Consider the following 15471-nt stretch of genomic DNA (forward strand, 5'->3'; position numbering starts at 1 on the left):
CGTGCAGCAACGAAGACCCAACGCAGCCAAAAATAATAATAATAATAATAATAAAAAGCTAATTGGCATGTCATGGCTGTGGGCCCTCCTTTGTATGTTGAGAATGAGGTTCTCCAGGTAGGTCATTCATAATGACAAACCCCACGTGCCACTGATTACCTAGGGATGGGGGTATCCCCGGGCCTGAAGCAAGACTTAATTAGAAAGTACCAGAAGAGAGTATAAAATAGGAGAGACTCTGAGACCCACGGAGACAAGCTGGCTGGGGTAGGATCAGAAATCTGTATGTGGTAAACTGGATGTATTTTTGTGTCATATGTATTTATCCCTTTGGTTTCCTCTGAATGCTCTGAAAAATCTCGAATCTCTGCATCTTTTGGCTGCATTAAAAAGGACTTAGGAAGATGTTTGCCTGCGCTGGGACCTGACCTTTAAAGGGGGGAATAGCACATCCCTGGAATCACTGTTTCAGTGACCATAGGGAACCCTTCCCCCACCAAAGACAACTGAAACTCAGGGAGCCCTTGAGTCACACCATCCTTCCCTACCTGCAAGGCTCTCCTGACAATGCTGACATTTTTGCTTTTGTTTAAATAAGGATTATGAAACTAGGATAGTTTTAATAAGGAATGTGATTCATTTATACAAGTATACATATACATACTCCTACCCCACCCCTACCCCCAAACCCACACACGCACACACACATGGGCTTCGTTCAACACAGATGACGATTCTCTTCCCCTCAGAAGTACTCGTCAGTCATCGAAAAGCAGAGTTCACTCACTGCACCTCTCTGGGGGGCACCCTCCACCTGGATGTCTGTGAATGTCACCCCTTTGACTGCCACAGACCTGAGGTCAGCAATCTACAACCTGCCACCTGGTTTTGTTACTGGAACACAGCCACGTCCATTCATTTATGAGTGGCAGATTTCACACTACAGCAGCAGAGGTGGGTATTTGCAACAGAGATCATAATGCCTGCAAAGCCAAAAACAGTATCGGGCCTTTTACAAGCTTGTCATCTTTTGCCATGGACCAAGGTGTGGATGATGCTTCCTGGAGTCACGTGATGAGCAACCCTAAGGGAGAGCTAGGCAGGGGCTACCCAGGACAGAGCAGGGCTCAGATGGAGCACACACAGCTCAGGACCCCCAAAACCCCTCCCAGCACGTCTACCCACATGCTCAGCACCCTTATCCAGGGCTACCAGAAGGCCGTGATCTTGGCAGAGAACTTAAAACTCGGGAGTGTGGAGTCAGGCTGACTTGGGAATCACAAAGCAAGTCTTCTGGGATTATATTTCCTCATCTGCAAAATGGTGTTCATAATAGAATTTCTCTAATAGGAACATGGTGAGAATCAAATTAGGAATGGCAAGTTACATGTTTAGCATAGTACCTTCCACATAGCAAGCCTTCAACAAGTGTCAGCTCCTACCTAAGGCAGTGGTGGCAGAATCAGTAATGGTTTTATCATCAGCCTACACAGTTTCACTCTAGTGAAAGCACCGTCCACTTCCTACCCTGCCAAAAATGTGGCAATGGAAGGCAAGACCCCAGAAGGATTTCGCTCACAGCCCAGCACCTGGAACCCACAGAGGGCTTGGAAGCTTCCTTTGGCTGCTGGTGCCTGCCGCAAGGTGTAAATTCTCTGGAACGATTTCAATAAGAGGTTCTCTCAGGAACATCAGGTCCCCTAATTGCACAGCACACATGTGTGCACACAGGCATACAAAACGAGAAAGGCTTAGGACATCTTCAAATTCTTTATGTGGTAGTTATGAATGGAGGGGCCAGAATTATACCACATTTTGCTATTTCCTAATGTCTTAGGAATTAGGCTCTAAATTGTTTTTAAATTTTGAGTGCATCTGTAGACTGGTCTGTGTGTGGGGAGCCAAGATACCCTGTCACCGATGAGCAAGCACCTCATCCTACAGACTCTGCTAGGGCCCCTAAGGCAGATAACCCCACGGGAGGAGAGGGGCTATTCTAAAGAGGCAGGCAGGGGAGTAGGATGCAACAAGAAACACAGGCTCTGGGGATGCCCAGATCAGAGAAGTCCCTAAATATTTTTTTCCATGTCAAGCTTTACACAGTTATCTCCTTTTCTGCAAACTTTCCCCTTTCTTCAATGCCACCTTAATTTTGTTCACTTAGCTGCTAATACACCTTTAACTCCTGCTAATCTCCCTTTTTAAAAAGGGGTTATTGGCCAAACAAATCTGCGTATCATTGCAGTCCCAGATGAGGGTTGGGAAACAGAACTCTGAGAGCACACTTTTTCAGGTCTGAGAAACTCTTAGTTATAAAAGTCATCACTGATTTAATAACAGCTCTTGGTGGAGGAGAGGAGCAAAACACTATAAAGTGTACATGACTGCAAGACACGACATGACTTCAGATATATTTAAATGGCGGGGAGGGGGGGGTCTTAGAACAGAGGAGAAACTAAGAAAAATTACAATAGCCACAACAGTTACCAATTATTGAGCAGCTACTATGTTCCAAGGACCATGCCAGGTTCTTTTCCTGGGTTTTCTCATCGAGTCCCTACCCCTTTGTAAAATAGATATTGTTATCCCATTTTATAGAAAAAGAAACAAACTTAGGGAGCCTCAATTCTTAGAACAGCTGAGCCCCCAAATAACCAAATCTGGAGCAGCACACTTTTTTACCTCTCTCCACTCCAAGAATTGGCTCCAGGGTTCCACCAGAGACCTCAGCCAGAAACCAAATCCCTGAAGTGACACAAGCCCACTCCCTTCCTCCAGAAGGAAGAGGCCACAGAGCGCAGATACGGATACTTGCTGATGTCTCTGCTGTCCCTCCCCCTAAACACTCCAAAGTCCCCAGTTCAAGAAAACATTTTCAAAAATGCACTCGTATGATGATTAGTGAAACTAGAATGGAAAAGGATTGGGAGAAGCAGGTGTCAAAAAGTCACAGTAAGATGGTGGGGAAGGCGGTCATAGCTCCTTCCCTTACGTGTGAAGATGGAGGGGACATACACACACACACAAACACACACACACACACACAATCCCACTCCCAGAGGAGTGCACTCCCCCTTCTCTGCAAGCCCCCTCTAGTCTCTTGCCTTCCTCTAAGGAGACCTCCCCGACAATCCTCAGGAGCTAGGGCAGGTCGAGCTGGAAATTAGCTTCAGTTGGTCTCCTAATTGCAGGTATCAAGCAGGAATTGGATCAATCCAGCCACAGGCAGGCAGAGATGGAATCAATTCCAGCCCGGCCAATGTCACTAGCTTTTTCTTTCTGCAGCCCACAGGCAGTGCCGTAAGACCTGTGGCAGCAGGGTAAGGCTAGTGCTTGAAGGAGGCTTATAGTTGCCCCCTGAGTAATTGAAACTTACCCTGTCTTCTTATTGACTGCCTCCTTTCCCCTGACAGCTCCAGGAAGGGAGGCATGACAAGGGGTGGGGCAATCCCACTGGCCCTTGACCCTATTTTTGTGCACATTATTGTCCTGATTTCCCAGATAAGGAGGAAGTCACCTGCTCAGGGAACACAGGAAGTGGCAGAGCTTAGACTCAAATCCAGGTCTGCCCAACACCTAGCCTCTTTCAGTTTAGTTTAAACATCACTTATTAAGCACCAACTTTGCGCTGCTATGCCCCAAGCCCTGGGTGAGGAGACGTGGGAACACAGAAATGGATCAAATATGGTACCTATCACTAAGAAACATCAATCCACTACTCCACTAGTTCCCACGCCTGTCTGCACAATAGGAATCACTAGGAGAGATTTTTTTTTTCTTTAAACAGGGCAGACTTTTTAAAAATTTATTTATTTTATTTATTTTTATTTTTGGTTGTGTTGGGTCTTCGTTGCCTCGCGCGGGTGGTACTCTTCGTTGCGGTGTGTGGGCGTCTCATTGCAGTGGCTTCTCTTATTGTGGAGCACGGGCTCTTGGCATCCGGGCTTCAGTAGTTGTGGCACGAGGGCTCAGTCGTTGTGGCTCGCAGGCTCTAGAGCGCAGGATCAGTAGTTGTGGTGCACGGGCTTCGTTGCTACACGGCATGTGGGATCTTCCTGGACCAGGGCTCGAACCCGTGTCCCCTGCATTGGCAGGCGGATTCTTAACCACTGCGCCACCACGGAAGTCCCAAGAATATTTTAAAATAAGGACTCCTGGCCCCCATTCCAGAAAATTCCATTTCTGTAGGTTTAGGGAGGGACCCAGGAAATCATTGCTTTTTAAAGACTCCCCAGGTTGGAAGTGGATAAGTTGAGGGGGAAATTTTTGTTTCGTATTAATATACAGAAACACATATCTAAATAATGAGATTGTCTGAGTGACATTTACTTTGGAGGGGTCAATAGTTATTAAATTAAAATTTTTCTAATTAAGCAAAAGCATCTCCTGGTGATTCTGAAAGTGCAGCCAGCTTTGGGAATCGACACCACACTGTGCTGCCTCCAGCATTTCTTTGGAATTGCTGCCCACTTTGATAAGACATGGCAGTGGAGCAGGGAGCAAGGTAGCTGACAAGTACATTCACACTGAGATTTTAGAGGCTTAATAAGATGCCACTCTCCCAAGGTACCACCACTGTAAAATAAAACCTTACAGAGAAAGCACTGTTTACCCTCAAAAAATAAATCCCTAATGGTAAAATACAGACACCAGTGGAGCTGTTTTGAGGCAGGCGAGTCTCTCGACTCCTTCAAATAGCACAGCAGCTGTATGCAAGAAATAATCAGGACCTAAATAAGTTCCATGAAGCCTTGTCCAGAGCTGAGGGAGGAGCCAGATGCTTCATCACTGACACAAGATGCTGTTTATGCTTCAGCTTTATCGAGTTGCAGGGAGGGTAAGGCCTAGCAATTTATAGGCCAACCACCTGGTGGCAGCTGGGCTGTCTGAGATTGCTAGCCAGCTCAGGACTGCCTCAACCAAAATACTAATTCATCCTCAAATCATCCAGCCGGCCCAGAGCCCTGCACCAGGAGAAGAGCGCCGCACTGGAAGAGCAAGGGCCCCTCGAGGTTCCCATTTGTCAATGAGGCTGAGCATCCAGGTTGCACCCAACCCAATACCAGAACCTAGAGGTTGCAAAGAAAAAGCCACCACCCCTACTCTCAGGGGCCCTGTGATCTGGCTGGGAAGAGAAGACAAACCCGTGTGTTGAGGATGAAGGCAAGACAGGGGAGCGTGACCAGGCTGAGTGACTCCTGAAAACCATACCTTTCCAGGGAGAATGGAATAATGTAGCAACAGTTAGCCTAGACACCTACAGTAGCTAAACCTACAAAGATGCTATGTGCCAGGCATTGTTCTAAGCACTTCATATGGGTTGATTCATTTAATCCTCAAAGCAACTGTAGAAAGATGGGCATTGTGCAAAGACACTGAACCACAGAGATGGTGGCTGACTTGCCCAAGTCACATAGCTAGCAAGTGCTGCAGCTGAGATTAAACCCAAGTGGTGCAACTGCAGAGCAGTGGTGTGCTGGTAAGTACTTAACAGGTGGCTTTCCTGGGGGTGGAGCCCTGTTGTATTTGCTGATTTTCATGGTGTAAATACCCCCACCATGGCCAATTTCAAGCTACTAATGTGATGCCATTGAGCACAGAGCTGGGAAGAGATGGGCAGTAGCACACCATCGTATGGTATTTCTACCATACAAGTTCAATAGACGTAACTTCAAGAGCGTAGATAATAGTCAAACGTAGTAAAATAAAGTGATGAGTATTGAGTACTTATTACCTTTGGTTTTAATTTGTAAGTCATAGAATTTAATTTTTAATAATGACTTTTAATAATTGATTCACAAAACTCCTAAATTTTGGAAATTGGCTCTCATAAGCTGGTGCACACCGGCTCAAGCACATTACTGATCCAGAGTTACAACATTATACAAGACTGAGGAATGGAAGATGGCACAACTGCTATTCTGAGGGGATTTTACATGGAATAAGAATGCGTCATTTGTGGAAGACCAGATTTAAGGTCATTATAAGGAAACTTTTTAACAGACAAAACTGTCCAAAGATAGAATTGACTTCCTAGGTAGACACTGAGTTCCCGATCACCAGAGAAATCCCAGCAACGACTAGACAACTACTTGACAACAGGATAGAGTGTAAGCTCCAGGTTATTGTTAGATTAGTACTTTCCAAACTGCAGTTTGAAACTTCATAGTGAGATACTAAGTCACAAAAATCAATTTAGTGAGTTGTAGGGTCAGCATTTTTAAATGAAATAAAATAGAAACTATAGGCATATTATGGGTAAATTTGGCTTTGTAAAACATTTGTTATACATTTGTTTATTTAGTATGTATGTGCATATGTACAAATAATGTATATGCATGTATACTGTGTCATGTAAAAAAACATGTAAAATTTTTTATTGTTAGTCATGATCAAAGAAGTTTGAAAAGTATTGGAATAAATGATAAGGTCCCTCCTAACGTTGAGATTCTATGACTCCATACCTTATTAACTACCATTTGATAGGTACTTCCTTGTCCCAAAAGGACAAGAACGGGGGTGGGGACTGATCACCACATACATCTCCAGCCCCTGGCCCTCTACCTGGCCCACCGAATGTCCTTAAAGACACACTCAGTGAAGGGGACAGTGAGGGAAATGAGCATTAAAAACGTTTCCCTCCAAACGTAGGAACTCGGCACAGGCAATTCACCCAGGAAAAATTAAGCCTAAAATGATATTTTTCTCTGGCATCTCTTCCCGGAACTGTCCTTCAGGTGGGAAAAGTGCCCTGCAGAGCCCATCCTGACCAAGGGAAGCTCCCCCAGAATTCATGTGTGGAGACGGGCAGGGGAGTGACTCACAGGAGATTAACAAGAGCAGTGTGTGGAATGTTTGCCTGGAGCTTCTCAGAAAGAGGAATGGGAAGCCTCTGTTGCAGGAAGAAGGGTAAACTCACACCCAGCGCTGAGGAAAGAGGCTGGAGAGTGTAGCCAGATGTGACGAAGTAACATAGAAAGCTGAGGAGAGGATAAAGAAGCAGGAAAGATGACCGTGTTGTTTAGACAAGAAAAGCCACATGGTAACAGAAGACAGCAGTGCCCAGGATATAGGTACTTGCAACGAAATGCTTGCTTTATGTCTGTTTTCCCCTCGAAATTCTGAATTCCATGAGTACCAGACTCACTGGCTGGTCTGTCCCGGTCACCTCTTCAGAAAGCAATAAATATTTGTTCACTCAACAGACAGATGAGTTTATGAAGGTGGGATCTATTATAACAGTGAGTCCTACCACATATTCGGGGACTTCCCTGGTGGTCCAGCAGTTAAGACTCTGTGCTCCCAAGGCAGCGGGTCCGGGTTCGATCCCTGGTCAGGGAACTAGATCCCGCATGCCACAGCTAAAAGATCCATATGCTGCAACTAAAAAAACAAAACAAAACAAAAAAAATCCCACATGCAGCAATGAAGATCTCACACACAGCAACGAAGATCCCGCATGCCGCAACTAAGACCCAGCGCAGCCAAATAAATAAGTAAATAAAAATTTTTTAAAAAAAAAAAGCAAAAAAAACCTACCACATATTCTAAACTGGACTGCCTCCCATTTTGAAAATCACTAACAGATTTCAGCCCCCAATAACACTGGTGCTGGGCAAGGACTAAAATCCATTCATTCAAAAAATATTTCTGAGACCCAACTATGTCCCAGTTGCGTTTCTAGGTGGCCAAGTATTACTAGCCAAGCCCAGGTCTTGGCAAGATGACCATGGGCTTCTCCTATATTCACAAAACTGAATCCAACAGGTCAGTTTGCCCAAACACAAAGGAGAATGCTCATCTCCCAACCTACTTAAAGAATTGGTTGTAGAACTTTGAGGGCAAGGGGGAGTATGTGTTTCACCTTACCCATTCCCAGCTCTCCCAGCTGTACCTAGGAAAATGCTGAATAAGGCAGAAAACGCTGGCTATCAGGGCTAGAGCTGAGTTGAAGATACTTTGCAAAAAGGTGATACAAGGCAGATCTAGGAGCACCATGCACACACACACCCTGCCCTAAGAGAATTTTCAGAGGAGACTCGGGAGGCACCAGCTGCAGGAGGGAGAACAGAGCAGGCCGGCAGAGCACACCTCCCCAACCCAGGGCTCAGGAAGCTATGCAGCTCGGCAGGAAGAAGGCAGACTTGGAAGTCACAGAAGCTAGTTCTCGGCTTTTGACTTTGTCCTTCACTAACTGGGAAAGTTCCCGAACTTCCCTGAGGCTCAATTCCCTTGCCTGTAAAATAGAGATAACATCATCTACCATCCAGAGTCATTTTAAGGAGTCATGAATGAAAGTGCCAAACGCATAGCAGACATGCAATAGTAGTTGATGCAAATATTGAGAACTGGGTTGGCAACAGTGTCCTTTACTCCCAGCCACACCAACACTAAAGAGCCTTTCCCGGGCACGTCGCTGGCACCCCCTCACCTGGGCAACCAGGCTCAGTGACAGATACCCTACGTGCCTTTTTCTGAACACTTGCCTTCATGTCATCCCCCTCACTCTCCTTCTCTCACCTCCTTGGGCTTTTGTTTACACTCCCTCGGGAACTTACTTCATGGTGCTGGGTATTTCCCCTTTCTTGCTCTCTCTCCTTTACTCCTGTTTCTGCTCAAACCGGCTCTTCTAATTCCCTAAGTAAATGGATCCCTTTTCCTTTCTTCCCCAGATACCTGAGATTATTCCCCATCTTGCTCCATATCTCAGACTCAAAGCAAAAGTAAACTAATTTTAAAAAAGGTTGGCGGGGGGGGGTGGGGGGGAATGTCTAGCCTCACCAGGTTTACACGCTTTTCAAATGTTCTGTCTACTTATATTAAAAATGGAAAAAACACTTATGGAGCCAAGCTTGGAGATCAGCAACAAGTAGAATTACGGAGAGAAAAAAAATACTTATCCCATGAAGAATTACCCAGAAGAAATGAGTTCAGCAAGACTGCAGGATACAAAATCAATACACAAAAATCAATTGTATTTCTATACACTTGCAATGAACAATCTAAAAATGAAATTAAGAAACAACTCCATTTACAATAGCAAAGAGAATTAAATACTTAGGAATAAACTTAAGAAGCGTAAGCTTGTATTCTGAAAACTACAAAACATTGCTGATATCAATTAAAGACTTAAAAAGTAGAAAGCCATCCCATGTTCATTGATCAGAAGACTTAATATTGTTAAGATGGCAGTACACCCCAAATGTATGTACAGATTCAATATATCAAAATCCCTACTGCCTTTTTGCAGAAATTGACATGCTGATCCTAAAATTCATATGGAAATTCAAGAGATCCAGAATAGTCAAAATAATCTTGAAAAAGAACAAATTTGCAGGACTTACACTTCCCAATTTCAAAAGTTACTTCAAAGCTACTGTAATCAACACAGGGTGGCACTGGCCTAAGGATAAATATATAGATCAATGAAATAAAACTTAGAGTCCCAGAATTCAATTTTTTATGTCTCATATATATAGGTGTGCAATTAATGTTAGCTATTTAGAGGTCCTCTTCCCCATTCTCTTCTCACCATCACCCTTGGGTACTTAGCTCCTTATGTGTGACTATTCCAATGCACTTGGCCAGGACATTTTTTTGATTGAAAATGAAACTGAAACTCCCCCATCAATTCAAAGTGATTTTTTTTCTTCTTATAAAAGAGAAAAGTAGCAAGGAAATCAAATAGAGCAAAACACACAAGGAATAGGCATCCTGAGCCAATGCTATGAGGTGCCACGCTAAGTTCACTCACACACAAAAAAAGTAAGGTGCAAGCCAACCCATTGGTCTGAATCATCCAACATTGTTTCTAGGACTCAGTTCAAAAAGTCTGGACCTCCTAAAGCCCAGAATACAGCCCCCAAGTTTATGCTTCTAAATCAGTTAGGATTATTTCAGCTGCAAGGAGTAGAAATATGACCAACAGTGGCTTAAACTATAGAGACAGTTATTACTTACTAGACAAGAAGTAGAGGTAGGTGGTCCCAGGGTAAGTACCCCAGCTTGGCCTAGTTCCATCAATCCTCTGCCATCCTCCTTATATGACGTTCCCCTCACAGTCACATCATGGCTGCAATATTCCAACCATCACCATGGCTGCAATATTCCAACCATCATATAATCACACAACAGTATCCAAAACACTATTCAAAAAAGAGAGCAGCAGCATAAATAAACAGCTCACACAACTCAACATCAAAAAAAGAAACAGCCCAATTAAAAAATGGGCAGAAGAACGGAATAGACATTTTTCCAAAGAGGAAATGCAGATGACCAACAGACACATGAAAAGATGCTCAACATCGCTAATCATCAGGGAAATGCAATCAAAACCAAAATGAGATATCACCTCACACCTGTCAGAATGGCTATCATCAAAAAGAACACAAATAACAAATATTAGCAAGGATGAGGAAAAAAGGGAACCCTTGTACATTGTTGGTGGGAAGGTAAATTGGTGCAGTCATTATGGAAAACATTATGGAGGTTTCTCAAAAAACTAAAAATAGAACTACCATATGACCCAGCAATTCCACTCCTGGGTATATATTTAAAAAAAAAACAAAACACTGATTTGAAAAGATACATACACCCCAATGTTCATAGTAGCATTATTTACAGCTCCCAAGATACGGAAGCAACCTAAGTGTCCATCAACAGATGAATGGATAAAGAAGATGTGATTATATATATATATATATATATATATATATATATATATATATAAAATACACATTATATATAAAATACACATTATATATAATACACATTATATATAATACACATTACACACACACACACACACACACACACACACACACACAATGGAATACTACTCAGCCATAAAAAAGAATGAAATTTTGCCATCTGCAGCAACATGGATGGACCTGGAGGGCATTATGCTAAGTGAAATAAGTCAGAGAAAGACAAATACTGTATGGTATCACTTATACATGGACTCTTAAAAACACAACAATCTAGTGAATATTACAAAAAAGAAGCAGACTCACAGATATAGAGAACAAACTAGTGGTAACCAGTGGGGAGAGGGAAAGGGGGAGGGGCAATATAGGGATAAGGGATTAAGAGGTACAAACTATTAGTTATAAAACAAACTACAAGGATATATTGCATAACATGGGGAATATAGCCAATATTTTGAAATAACTATAAATGGACAGTAATCTTTAAAAATGCATAGAAAATAAAGTTTTAAAAAAGAGAGAGCAGCAAAATGGCTTTTTCCTTTTATACTTCTTACTTACCAGGAAGGAAACATCTTTTCCAGAAGCCCCCAACAGTCTTATTGTTGCAGCTCATTGGCCAACACTCAGTCACCATAGACTGTCAAACAGAGAAGGAGAACTGGAGTTAACCTACCCTGATCCCATTTTAAGCACCTTCCCAGATTTACCTGGCCTGGCTTGCTCAAGGAAAAGGCTCTAACCACCACTATCTTCAACTCATCTCCTGACATGACCACACGGGCTCAGCCTCCCTGAAGGTGAGGGCTGAGCTTTGATGTGGACTTCACCACATCCACCAGCAGCCCTGGCTCCCAGGCCTGGCCCCGATGGGACCATGGAGACTGGTGCCACTGTTTTGTATTTGTGTACTGTGTGATAATATCAAAGGTTTCTCTTACTATGGGCCATGGGCAAAAAAAGGCTTGAAGCACCTGTACCTCTTCACCTTCCTCACCCAAACGCATGAGCTGTGGAGACATGTACTGAAAAAGGTTCCAGACCACCCACGGGTAGTACACGGTGAGAGAGACACACAGACAGACAGCTATGGGTCTCTCCCCACACATGTAAGTTCATGTAATTACACACTTCCTTCACAGAGCATTAAGTTCACTGAGAAAAACTGATCAGTTCTCTTGTTTCTTGCCTGTTTTTAAACCCTTTTGACTTGGCTCAGCAGATGGCCCCTGGCCCTTCCAGCCTCCATGGAGAAGTGTGGAGGGTACAAAGCCTGGCTGGCGGCCGAGGTTAAGCCCCACTTACAAATCACGCTCTGGCCAGGCTTGAGACAAATTTTCATCTGGTACTCAGGGAACCGAAGCCTTTAGATTAATCCCAGATCTGTCAGCTTCTATCATGTTCACGTGGGAAACATGGCAGCAGGGAGGGGGGCACCTAGAACCAGGTTCCAATTCAATTCACTCTTGCCCTTTCTCTGCCGAGACCCCCCGCTCGCTGCCCTGTATCAGCCTGGTTCCCACACACACCCTTCCTTTCTTGACTCTGAATGCTCTCCCTCACTTCTCTTGTCTCCTCTGGTCTCTCTAGCAATCTCCCTCTGCGATTCCCAAGTGGGTGAGAGCCTGAGCTCTGGGGTCTGACAGTTGGGGGTTCAAGCCCTGAGCCCACCACTGCTGGTTGGGTTTCCTGGACAAGTCGCTTGACCTCCCCGTGACTTGGCTTCCTTCTCTACAAATTGTGATGATCATGCCTCCCTCCCAGGGTTGCTGTGAGGAGCCCATGAAACATTAATGGGTAACGTGTTCCAAATACTTACAGAGGGCCAGTCACTGTTCTAGATTTACAGATTACCCCAACAGACATGGAAAAGGCTTAAAGCAGTACCTGGAATACGTAGGTGCACAATAAATGCTAGCTATGGTTATGACAGTATAATCAGAGGTCTTCTTCCCCTCACCCCATGGGCACTTGGGAATTCATTCAACAGTCGACTGCTGCCCTTCCACCCTTGGGGTGGCCCAGGGCTGAATAAGGGAGGCGCTGCACTGTACCAGAGTTTGCAGACTAGCCAAGGGCTTCCCTTCTCCTGTTGGGCTGATTGACGACTGTTAAAACCTAACCACAATTAAAGTGTGTTGATGGAGCTATATCATTACTCAGCGTGACAGTATTTTGATAACTGCATCTCCAAACAAGAACTAGCACAGGCCGCTCTCCACAGAGCTGGCAATAAACCCTGCTGGGGGCACCCCAAACCTGTGGGTGGCACAACATGGGAATCATCACACAGAACCTCTCTCCTATATCTCAAGTAGAGAAGGAGAAATGAAACCCATGGCGAAAGGTGGTCCTGGACAGGACAGACAACACTGGGCTAGAAGGCAAAGGGCCCAAGAGTGAGAGCTCACTGCCACTTCCCTGTGGCTTCATAAGAGTCCTTCCGAGAGTCTCTGTTTGCTAATCCCTAAAACGGGTACAGCAATCTCCCCTACCTCTCTCCTGAAACACTGTGAATGTTAAATGAAACCTTAGGTAAAGAAAGGCTATGAAATACCCAATGTGCAGTGTCCGTGGAAGGGATGAGCCTTTATTTGTGTTGCTTTTCAATACAAGGCAGGCGAGTTGAGAACAGAGGTTGCAGACCATGGCCCCATCCAGCCCGCAGCTGGGATGGGTTTGGCTGTGCTCTGTGTGGTGTGTTTTTTAAATGTGGATTTGTTGCCAGCATTTAAAATCCAGGACATTTCACATAAAAATCCAGATTTCTGGCTTGTCCTAAAAATCGGAAGATTTGGCAACAATTAGCCACAGCGGAACAGCGTCTGCCCCTTCAGCCAGGGTCAGGAGGGAGCGCCGTGCGCCAGAGGCAGCACTCCAAACACACACACACACACACACACACACACACACACACACACACACACACACACACATGCAGCCCTGTTCACTCACTCACTCACCTTAGTGGCCTGGGCCCTGTGTTTGCGACTCCTGATCCACTGGTAGGACCTTCAGCTTTGATGACAATCAGACCTGGACACTAATTTCAGCTCAGCTCCTTTATACCCCATGTGACCCCGAGAATTACTTCACCACTCTGAGCCTCAGTTTCCTATTCTATTAAATGAGCATTCATTTATTCAACAAATATTTCTCGAGCACCTATTCTAGGCCAGGCATTCAGCAAACAAGATAGACAAACCAGACACTAAAAACGCGTAAAAAATAAGACAACTGTCCGATTATGATCAGTGCTATGAAAGAAGTAAAAACATGGTGAGGTTCTAGAGAGTGGCCGCTGGGTTCGGGTGTAGGCGCGCCTTTAGCTAAGGTGGCCAGGAAAGGTCTTACCAAAGAGCTGGGGAAATAACTGTATTCACCACCTAGGGCAGTTTGGGGGATTAAAAGTGAGGCGCTTGACTCCTTGCGACCACGCTGCTAGTCAGCACCCGCCCATGTGTCTGAGCGGGGTCTCCTAAGGAGGCCTAAGAAGAAGGAACCGAGGACGGGGGAGGGGCAGCTCCCAGAAGCAGGTGGGGCCCGGGCCTCTCCCCCGGCACCCCCCAGCCCCTCTCTTCCAGTGCCCTGCTTTCAAAGGCTCTGCAATTATCCCATCTATAAATACAGCCTGCCGGCAGAGAGGGGCAGAGACACAGGCAGGAGGAATTAACCCCCGAGTGTGGGCCTCCCCCAGCTGTCTTCCCTGCCAGTTTCCCCTCCCCCCTTCCTCCCCACTCCCTGCGATCGGCCCCTCCCCCTCCAGCCCAGAACACTTTCCCACCAGCTGCCAAATCGATGTTTGACTTGTGCAAACAGTCGCCTCACTGCAAGCGGGAAGGGATTCAGAGGAGGCAGTGGATAACAACCTGTTCCTGGTGGTGTTTGTTCTACAAGCCTGCGGCGCTCAGTGTCAACCCTCACACCAACCCCCTGCTCCTTGCAGACACCCAGCACAGGGCCTCTCTAGGGGCCTCTTTCAAAGGGCATGTCTGTCTCCAGCCGCACTCTCCCTAGGAAGGGGAACAATTGGCTGCAGGCCTAGGATTGAGTTACACTGAAAAAAAGTCTCTGTTTAAATAAAAGCCACGGTTAGAGTTCCCATTTGTCCACAGGGACCCACAAGATGCCCCTTCTCCCTGGCTCCCAGCTCACAGCTCTTCTCTGGGTTTCCAGAACCTCACAGCTTCCTCCTGCCTCAGGGCACTTCTGTTCCCAGTGTCAGCAAAAGCAGGCCACGGTGTCCAGCGAGCACCTCCCCCTCTTTCAGATCAAGGAAGCCCTCCCGGGTACCCCAAACTATAGCAAAGCCCTTATACAACTTGATAGGCCTTGTAGTTACCTGTCCCTTCCCCTCTACCCTGGCCGGTGAGTTATGTATCTGTTGCTATTCACTGTTGTATGCCTATACCAAGCACGGTGCCTAGAACCTGGTTGGTACAAATACTGGAGAATGAGTGAACAGGTGATTGAATGAATGAATAAATGAATGTTCGGTCGTGGGTTCACACCATGAGATGTGCAGCACCGCCACAGAACTCCTCTAGGATGTAAGCACGGGGGCGTCCAGGGTGGTGCCTGTCTGTTCAACACGGTCCTCAGCACTTGCCCATTGCCTGGCCCACGTCACACGCTCGGTGAGCACCTGGTAATGGAGGTGAGTGCGTGAGAGCTCCTGCTGCCAAGAAGCCCCTATTTAGGTGTTACCAGCCCAGAGAAGGGCTTTTCAGCGATACTGCAGCACAGTTCAGAAACTTCTTTTTTT

The 15471-nt window shown here is 45.5% G+C and overlaps 1 long non-coding RNA gene across 1 annotated transcript in view; it reads right to left on the reverse strand.

Annotated features, from left to right (window-relative positions):
• Nucleotides 1–5735: 5735 nt before the first annotated feature.
• Nucleotides 5736–15471, reverse strand: part of LOC309625371 — a 41031-nt gene continuing 31295 nt past the window's right edge. Inside the window, exon 2 of the long non-coding RNA XR_014242492.1 lies at nt 5736–10501. This is a non-coding gene — a long non-coding RNA (uncharacterized lncRNA). The remainder of the gene's footprint in view (nt 10502–15471) is intronic.

This window comes from Balaenoptera borealis (assembly GCF_965194805.1).
Source record: "Balaenoptera borealis genome assembly, chromosome: 3".
Classification (NCBI taxonomy): Eukaryota; Metazoa; Chordata; class Mammalia; order Artiodactyla; family Balaenopteridae; genus Balaenoptera; species Balaenoptera borealis.